This window comes from Papaver somniferum, chromosome 6 (genome assembly GCF_003573695.1).
Source record: "Papaver somniferum cultivar HN1 chromosome 6, ASM357369v1, whole genome shotgun sequence".
NCBI lineage: Eukaryota > Viridiplantae > Streptophyta > Magnoliopsida > Ranunculales > Papaveraceae > Papaver > Papaver somniferum.
In genome coordinates this window covers 70,484,172-70,494,827 of record NC_039363.1, presented here as the reverse complement: position 1 = coordinate 70,494,827, position 10,656 = coordinate 70,484,172, and the positions used below count along the sequence as shown (strand labels likewise).

The following is a 10,656-nucleotide window of genomic DNA, read 5'->3' as shown; positions in this document are numbered from 1 at the left end:
TATCCCCACAAAAAAACCATGGTCCCCAAAAAATCGTTCTTCTCAATGCAGGTTGGAAGCTTTCAAGGTCAGTGTTTATTTTCTTTTTTGCTCATTTCGCTTATAGGCCTTTTGCTTACTCTTTTGAACCTCTTAATTATTTCAACTAGTTTTTCACCCGTGCGATGCACGCGTCTGTTCATTATATATAAAAAATTAATAAACCAATGACTAAACTGATGTATCTTAGTTAATGTGCAAAAAATAAAATGAACCAAAAACAGTTAAAACAAATATAAACTCCAAGGGAGACAATGTAATCAAAATTGACTTATTCTAAACAAAACATAAAATACCTAGAAAGGAAAGGAAAGAAAAAAGAAATAATCCCATCGGCTCACCATGAAAACCGATAAAAGGTATCACCAACAATTGCAATAAACAAAATCAAGAAAAAACCTCAAAACACAAAAAAGATGTTTTCATTATATATCGCATGAGTCTCTTTCATCGCCATAAATCTCCAAAAGAACCACCTCCACCGCAATCGACAACATGCTATATATTCGAGAAACATGCAAAGTAAACAACACCAAAAGAAGAAAAAGAATTAGACAACAAAACCCTAAAGCGCAAATCTGGAATTCTCTCGAGAGATTTATATAGAGAGTCACGACTCTCCAACATTAATTTAACACAAAAAGGAAAAAACTTCATTTTGGAAATAATATCAAGCAGTATAAAATTCATGCAATTTATTAAATTTTGGATAACAACTTCATATTTACCTGTTGCAATATTTTTACTCCAAAAATATTCACCAATCATCATTAATTACACGTTTAGAATACAAATTCTTGAATTTATTTTACCGAAACGACAATATTAAGAATTTTCTACTAACGATTCTATATTTCGACTATTCTTTAAGATTATCGTTTAATTATTTTTGTGGAAGAGGAAGCGTGTTCCGATCCACGGGTACGCATCTAATACTCTATGTTTTTTAATATTAAATTTGAATCACTAATTTCTTTTTGACAAAAGGTTTTTTAATTTTATTCGAATTACAATAGTAAATTTGGTTGTAATTAAGATGAGTTTATAATTAGCAGAAGTGTAATCGGACATTGGATTATTTTTCTATTTTCATGACTGATTTAATTTCGTGATTAAATTGTTATGAATGATTTTATCTAATTTATTAATTTTAATATTTAACTACGATGATTAGACTACTTTCTTTATTTATTTTTGTCATTTGAGAAGATTTTATTAGATTTTGCTGTTTTAGGTAATATTTGTTTTAAAATGTAATTAGTTGAATATGTATACTATGGGGCACAAAGATTCTACAATTTGCATCCTCTTTGTCATGATGGAGGGAACGATGGTTTTTCGTGGATATAAAACATTTCTTCATTTCACGTTAGTATCACAATTATTGACTTAATTTGTTTCCTTTTTTTCCGGAAAAGAGTATCATAATTAATTAAAAAAAAATCCAATCCAAAACAGATCTATTTGCACATGAACTATTACCTCAATTTACAAAGTTTCAATATTTTCTTTCTCCTTTTATCCAAAATCATTTTATTCATATGATGTCAAAATCGAGTAATCGAGTAAACATTGCAACATAATATTTTACAACATAGCTAGTACATTTCTTACCGATTTAACCAAGGCAATAAAATGATGTAAAAACCGAATAAATATTCAAAACCATTAACCCGTAAAAAATATTTAAATAAGTTTTCTTAATAAACTTTACTTTTTTAGTTGCAATACATGGAGTAACTTTTATAATCGATTGATATTGTCTTACATCTCATAAAGTATATTGTACCATCAATGATGTAATTGTGATTTCTTGATAAACTGTTTCCTGCAACTGCTGCGCTATTGATAGTGAACAGAAAAAAGCATTGGGTTTGTCAAGCGTGCCACATCTTAGTTTTTTTCTTCTGTTTTACATCATATAAATGAGTGAATTTACCTTTACATTTCAGTAGGTAAATGATCTTGCTTAGTGTAACATAAGCAAGAACTCACACAAAAGGAGAAGAGCGGGAATTAGCTTCATGAATCATAAATTAAATTTGAACTAAATGCTCAAAGAAGTGCTTTCGCAAATCATGATTGCCATGTTAAGTAATTTTTGGAATACTAAATCTACTCATAAACAACAAAAGAAAAGAAAAATAATAAAAACATGGAAAAATCAAATACAAAAGAAGCTAGCTTACCATAAGAATATTTTGAAAGAATGTTCAAGAGGGATCCTTTACCACCCTGAAACAATTGAGAACAGTTAGAAAATGACAAAGATTATATTACTTGCTTAATATATGAGGTAAAACAAATATAAAATTGCAGACACACAAACTCATAGAAGTATTATAACTTGACTGAAAAAGACAGTAAAACTGATAGAGTTTTTCTGACAGGAAACAATGTAGCATGTTTATAATCTTTGTACGCAACAGTAAAAACGCCAATCATATCAATCGGTTTTTCAGCTAAAAAGTTACTTTCATTCTCGGCTAATATTTACCATTGATTCTATGATTTTGCTTCAAAAAAAATTGATTCTATGATCTCCCAATAGCTGGCATGTATTTTAATTTGTCTCCTTTACCAGTGCAGCACTTATGCGCTCCTTCAAATCTGGAGGTTGAGTCTTGATATGTTGAACTAAGAAATGCAAGCTACATAAGAGGGAAAAGATGGGAACTAAAAACAGTGATATATGTCAGACGAAAAATATAGAACTGCAGCTGTGTCACCTACAAATGTATCTAATTCGGAAGAAAAAAAATAGCATTGTAATTACTCCTGAAGACTGCATGAACTTGATGATTATTACCGTAATAGCTACGTGAAGAGGTTTAATACCTTGTAAACGGTTAAGAAACACTTCCAGATCCTTCTCCACTTAATATCCAGAAAACAATTTGTGGACTACAAATCTATGTATCATACAAACGAAAACAGATATTAGTTACCTACCTCTGTAACAGGAAAAAAAAACAACAAAAAAAAAGATTTTAATCGTATATAGCAAAACCAAAACAATAAACAATTTGTGGACTACAAATCTATGTATCATAGAAACGAAAAAAGATATTAGTTACCTACCTTTGTAACAAAAAAAAAACAACAAATAGAAATGATTTTAATCATATATATCAAAACAAAACAATGATTTTATTTCTAAAACTATACACTATTTGATATCTAATGATACTCAGAATTTATACCTTCGTATTGATTGATTATGCCCGGTTACTACAGCTACAATGGGTGTGTGATCGACCGTACCTGCACAACAAACAACAAAAATAGATCAGACAGAAAAAAAAAAATCAAAATAACCCAGCAAGGTCTTAAAAGAAAAAATCAAAGTGGTAACAGTGAAATTTTTCTTCCACGCGAATGATTTATATAGGACACAAAACCTGGAACATTCCATAAAAAATCAGTTTTGTTTTGGAAATAAGATCAATCGGTTCAACATCTAGATATTCTTTTTCATTGGTAGGTACATATGCAGTTTCGGTGTCAACTGAGTTAACATCAACTACCTTCGCTTTCTTTGAAGAACTAGCTAAGGTGAGTTGTTGTGAACACCATTTTGGGTTGGCTTTCATTATTTCCCAACAATGTTCATATTTGAACGGTCCTTTATCATTTTCCTCGAACAAAAACTTTGCTTCTTTTAAATGTGCGTCACATAAAATACAATGGGTAACGATGACGACATGAAGCCAGTGTTCTGAAAACCGGCCCGGCCCGGCCGGTCATCCCAGTGAATCGGTGACCCAGTCACCTTTCTGGGCTGGTCCAATACTGACCCAGTAAATTCACAAAAAAACGCTTTCTTTTGTGAGAATCGTGTGACCCGGCCAGGTTGACTCGTGATCCAGCGTATCCAGCACGGTTTTTATGGGTCGATGGAAACAAAAGAAAAACCTAAATTTCCCTAATTTGTAACAAAATGGAGAAACCCATGGTATTGGTTACCAATTCCAGTTTGTCTCAGCAAAAAAAAAAACAATTCCAGTTTGTTACCCAAAGAGACATGATCAGAACAACCCAATCTACAATGAGTTTAAGATTACAGACCGGAAGAAAACAATAGCAATACTTGCAAGATGAGCTTTACAGAAACAAATTATAAAAGCTATCAAAAAGATAATAATATGAGAACATTTCTCATTCTCCATCAAGCCAACAATTAAAATCATAAGCTCGTTTCTTCAAATCAACAATCAAACACATCCATATCAAGATTTAATTACAAAATTAATGAACAAACATCCATAATATAAGTGTTCACATAAGAAAAAATAGATACAAAAGGCATAGGTTATCGAGAAAAGAGAGAAAGAAAAGAAGATAAACAAACTTGGAGTAGGAGCTTCTTCGGGAGACTAAAAAGAGGAAGAGGGAGACTGATAATAGAGAAGGAGACAGAGATATAAAGTATCAACACCTCAGTTCTATATTTTAATTTTTATTTAAGGTTTTATTGGCTTGAGTCAATGCATGTGGGGCACTTGGACTTGGGAATTGGATAGAACGCTACACGCGTATATGGCGTATATGTATGTTCCTAGTTCCTACGAAAAGAAGAAACAAAAAGAACACTAGTAGTGACGTATTAAACATGAAAATAAAAATGAAACGAAGGATGACCAAAAAGTTTTAGTATAACAATAATTCTGTTTAGCCCACCAATAAAACCCAATAGTCAAACCCACTGCTGATGTGGCACTAGTTTGACTTGACTTTCTAGTTTTTCTAGGTTTACATTTTTGTTTACGTGTTTTTTTTCACTTCCTCCATTTTCTTTTGGTTCGGATTGAGTTCTCGGGCAAAATTTTTTTTAGTCACTTGGCGATAGCTAAATGTGTTTATAGTCGACATAAGTTTTATTTCTGACGATGCCATGTATCACATATATAGCTAATTGCTTGTTCTACAGATTGATCTTTTCTGTTTTCACTCTTTTCCATTTCTGGTCAACCTTTCTTAGCTTGTGAATCTGTGACATCAGTTGCTTGTTTTACAGATTGATCGAGAAAAACATATTAGTGAACTTATTCTCTTAACCAACAAAAATACATATTAACCATCCAAATAATTTACATACAGAGATTTTCATCTGCATAGTTAGTTTTAAATAACAACTATCGCATTAGCAGATTCAAAAGAATAAAAAAACAATACGTTGTACTATTGTAATTCATCATCAAATCTAGTTTTTATACCACTATAGTAATTTCTCTGACATTCAAGGATTTTTCTCCGGAAATATGTCCAAGCCTTTGGTATGTTGTTGACTTAAGTTCGCAACAGATGGTGAAGGACTGGCCTGAATGTGTCTTCCTCTAGTGGCTCACACATTTCTCTCAGAAGTACGTACTCGGACCTGGAATAAGAGTTAATCAAGTATGAGTATGAGTCAGAAATTTGATATTAAGGATTTCCTAGTGACACATATGTTTAAGGATTTGGAGCTGGTAGACAAGTTTCGAATTATTACCTGAACAGGAAAACGAGAACCTCCTTAAGTCCTTGACGTGTTTTTTCCTCCCAAGCTGTTGGATCGGTGTTTGCTCCTACAAAGTGATCATTATCTTATTTATAGAGCTCAAAAAGATACTAGTAAAACTAATTTAAAACTACCTCTATCTTGCATCTGAACTGAGTTGCTGCCAAAATCACCTTGAAGATGCATTTCCTATACCAAATCAGTGTCTAAAATAACTTTTGAAATCTATAAAATGAATATATCAAATTCATTCTTTCCCATACTAGTAGCAATTGTTTCATTAATCTAATAGAATTGAATATTAAGAAACGTTGAGACTTGAGATAACGTAGAATCAAAAATAGGACATTACCTTATCAATGGTGAGACTTTTATCCAACATTTTCCCTGAATTATTTCATCTCAGTAACCCTCTCATTCTCCAATTCCTCCAGCGCACTCAATGCACGATTCAAAAACATAAACCCAATAATCTTCTATTATACAATATAAATCGAAATCAACAGAGACATAAATTTTACCTGATTCAATGAGCAGCAGTTCGATATCTAAGCTTCTACAGATTACATATCAGATTAAGCTAAAAACTTGAACTTTGATCCTGCATTGATTCAATCTATTTGTAAAACATCTTTGTCCAGCTGATGGTAGTTTCCCTTTGAAGATTTCCTACACTTCAACGAAACGAAATATGAGAAACTGAAAACCTAAAAAATAAAAAAAGCAAAACACGTCAGCCAAAAACTACTAAGCTAGAAAAGGTAAAGTCAAGTCAAATTGGCGCCACATCGGCAGTGGGTTTGACCGGTGGGTTAGACTAGTTGGCTGAATAGAATTACTGTTAGTATAAAGAGTTTATATATGTCCTTACGAAGCCAGCTGCATATGGCCTAGTGAATCCGGGTTAAACCACTGGTTGAACCATTGACCCTTGATCCGGTAAGTTTGACGGTTCAATGTCCGGGCCGGTTTTCAGAACATTGCATGATGCTGATACAAACGTACTGAATATAAATTTGTTATACATAAATCTTACTATATCTTCCTAAAAATCATGGAACTTGCACACTTGCGTTTGTATCCCTTTCCAGTAGCATTTCAAGGCATTCCACCCTCGCCCATCGGGATTCACAATGTAGTTTTTCCAAACACCCCAAATGCGATTCCACATTGTATCAGAGGGCTGATTTATTTCGGTTATTGCATCTTGGGTTATATACAGCCATGCCTTCGTTAGAGCAACATCCTCTTCCATTATCCAATTAACACGAGAATTGGCATGCTGGTTTGGTTGAGGATCTTTAGTGTTTTTTGCAACTTCTTTTAGGTTTCTTTTGAGGATTAGGAGTTTCAGCATTACCCATAGTTACCGAAGCATCCATAAGGCTTTGTGTAGATAATCCATATGCATTTGGTACATCGGTATTTTGAAAATCATAAGAAAAAAAATGGAGAAGTGCTCATAAAACCATAATAAGGTAATCTAGATCCATAAATTCTGAGAGGGGTATGGAGCATTAACTCCATGCAAAGAAAAGTTGGGATGAGTTTGTTGAGATAGGTTAGATTGGTTTGATTGTAGAAACCCATGATGATTTTGAGCTTTTATATTGGAAGTTGAAAATGAAATTTAGTTTTCAGTAACACCACAATTGGTCATTCGATTACTTAGAGTATTAGATAAGTAAGAGCATATAACATCAAAATCAAATGTTGAATCCATGGACAACCATATTTATCACTTGTTCATACAAGAAATCCCAATATTAGTGAGTTTAGCACAAATAAATAAACTATACAAGTCACTGAACATTTGATCAAACAACTGTTATGCAATCTTTACAACTAATAGTGTGATAGAAGTACGATCTTAATCATTATGCATAAAAAAATAAATAAAAAGAACAACTCTGAATCGTCCTAAATAATGAAGATTCCGCTCAACAAGAAAAAAAATTAACTAAGCAAGATAAAAAAACTAAAATCAAAAGATTTTACCGTAATGGATGGTAGTGATGATCAATCTTTTATTTGAACTAGTATTTTTTCTTTAATCTATCTCAATCTCAAATACCTCCGGTCGGGTTTGGAAAAGGGAATGGATAACGACTTTGTAAATTTATATCAATTTTTTTTTACATCGGGTTAAGTTTTCCTTTGGAGGAAAGTTTCCTTGTAGTTTTTTATCTAACCCAAAAGTGTATTTCGAGGGAAATTAGCCCCTAATTTTATTTTTTTGACAATCTGCGATATTATTTTACACGTATGAAAATTTCAAGTTACCAAGACCTTAGCATTGGAGATGAAATTTTAGGCAGAAATTCAAACTTATATTTATTTTAACCACATAAGAATGACCAACAACTAATAAGACCCCTGGTTAGTAATTCGGGGTACGGGGACAAGTTCGGGACGTCATACATACGGGAATTATACGGATTCGGATAGGGCAGATCCGGTCAAAAAATCGGTCAACGGTTCATTGTTTGGTAGGTAGTTCGGAACGACATACGTACGTGTATAATTCGTTTTAGAAATGTGAGTTCTTTACTCAAAATTCGGCTAATATTCATAGTAAATTGATAAATATTATGACCTTACAAGACTAAATTATATATCGATTTTATCATCCTGGAACGAAATATATAAATGATATGATTTATTAGACGAAAAAAGAATATTTTAGCATGGTTGGATAACAAGAAGTGAACAACTAAATGGCATAAACTTATTATTTAACACACTGCTAAACAAGAACCAGCATAAAAACAATTGTTAGTTGGATAACATACATAAATTCTAACTTAATATCATTAAATATAATATATACACAAATTAAATCACAAAACAGCGCGCAGATCAATGGTTGAGTGGGGGACATGGGAGCTGGAGGTTTCCTGTTCCAACCCCAACCCAATTGGTTTTTGGTATCTTTAACTAAATTTAATCGAATTACAAGTCCATAATATACGCGTACTACATCCGGGGTTTCAGTAGTTCGGCTAGTTCGTTCGGATTCGCGAATAGTTCACCGAATTACTAACTAGGATGACCTCCACCCAGTATGGATATGCTCTAAGAGCTACTACATTGCATTTGAGCTCCGTAGGAAAATTCATGGTAGGGTCAATTTTGGACTATTACAAAAACTCTGAACCATTACTTTTACATATTCGTCATTTCCCACGATTACAACAACATTATGGAATAACTATTGAACACATATTTAAGATGCAGAAGAGGTCCCAAGTATGAACGTTAAATTTCAGATCTCCTCACCTGTAATACTTAGACTTTCTATTGCATGCGGTGACCAATGAATAGCAGCGAAGTACAAATTAAAAGTGTAAAAAAAAACTCCACAAAGCCTTGTATTTTTCGGGAATTATAAATGAGTAGAATAGCTAAAAGCATGAAATAAGTACGCATATTGTGGAGAGTGGCATAGTGGGGAGAACATGCCTTTCGGATGGGTTAAATCTCTGCTGAAAAATGAAATGAGCTTGTAGTTGCTTAAAATCTACTACTACACCCAAAATGATCTAAACAATTAAAACACACATCAAACATATATAAACATACATCGAGACAAGATAAAAAACATGAAAGTAAAGAGGAGACAGATTTTTTTACGTGATTCGGTCAATTGTGACCTACATCCATCGGAGAATCACTATAATATGAGGTGTTACGTGATCTCCATTAATGGAGGATCTCATGGAGCTCTAGAGAAGAAGTAGAATACCTAAGAAGGCCATCAGACAGAGGGGATAGTCTTATCTAGAGAGACCATCCTTCCTAACATATTTCTCTTTCTCTTTTATAGGGTATATGATTACGTCGAATTACATATATGCCCTTAAAACTGACTAGATAGGATAAGATTAAATAGTTGGGTGTACATTGTGTGGGTGGTTGTATTGTAGACTTCGATTCTTTATCTTGCGCCACGTAACAAGATGATATTTTCCACTCACAAAGCTACAACACGCCCCTACAACAAAATTGAAGCATCAAAAAGAAATCAACTTATAAACGCAAATCGAAGACGTCGTTACCACATTTTGGGTCTTCAAATTCATTTCACTGAACTTAAAATGGTATTAGATGTCACTGAACCCAACAAAATTAAGCTCATTAACCTGAAGTTAATAATAGGACACAAATGTACCATTGACTATTCAAGTCGGTTTCCATGGATTACTACTGACTAAGGATACAATATACATAAACACTAATTAAACATTTATCATCTTTTTTAATTTCAAGGAACCGACCGTTTCTGAAACCAAACGGCAAAAAAATATCATATTCACATATATACTCCTCGAACAATTATTTCCCTTCTCTTTATTCTGGTTATATTCCTAGTATCAAGGTTCATCCTCTCATCCACTCTACTACAAAGAACCCTTTCAAAGGAGGTCATTGAATATTTTCAGGAAAAAGGGTTAACATGTTTTTTTCTTGTGCCACACATACTGTAAAAAAGCTAGTTATGTTCCCACTGCATTTGCACATGAAGTTGCGCTTGGCCGATGATTCTTAGACTTCGGCAAACCTCAGCCCCCGTCTATAATATTGTGTTTCTATAATCACCATAAACAGTAGGAGCCAAATTAATTGAGAATCCAGTATAGTAAACAAACTGAACCTAAAAATGAAATGTATAATGTACTTGTTCAAGTTTACCCTAGCCAGGATGAAATCCTGCTCACTTGTATGTACGGTTATTCCAACAGTGTTAGGAAAAAATACCAATGAAATTACATCCAAAAAATTAGTAGATCTAATAGCTTTTATTGGACTCTTTTAAAGGATCTTAATTTTTACTTATTAAATGGTGATAGTGGTGCATCATCTTCAATATATGGATGGATCAATAGTATAGTCTCTAATTGTGGCTTAGAAGATATTGAATTTGTTGAAGAAGATTACACTTGGACAAAAAGTAACTTAGGTACTGGTACCAAAAGATCTAGGATATATATGGACATAGGAAATGGCTACTGGAATATCAATTTTCCCAACTCTAAGCTTTTGCACTTAACTCAAGTAGGTAATGATCATCGTCAAGTGGTAGTTGTGACTGATGCAGCTATTCCCAATTATTTTAA

The 10,656-nt window shown here is 33.0% G+C and overlaps 1 long non-coding RNA gene across 1 annotated transcript; it reads right to left on the bottom strand.

The window, feature by feature from the left end:
* Positions 1-1,781: 1,781 nt before the first annotated feature.
* Positions 1,782-4,467, bottom strand: LOC113285756. Its single transcript, XR_003328913.1, has 5 exons — positions 4,391-4,467; positions 3,243-3,303; positions 2,878-2,951; positions 2,537-2,690; positions 1,782-2,274 (listed from the first exon to the last, which is right to left on the bottom strand). It is a non-coding gene; the product is annotated as an uncharacterized LOC113285756 (long non-coding RNA).
* Between the last annotated feature and the right edge of the window lie 6,189 nt (positions 4,468-10,656).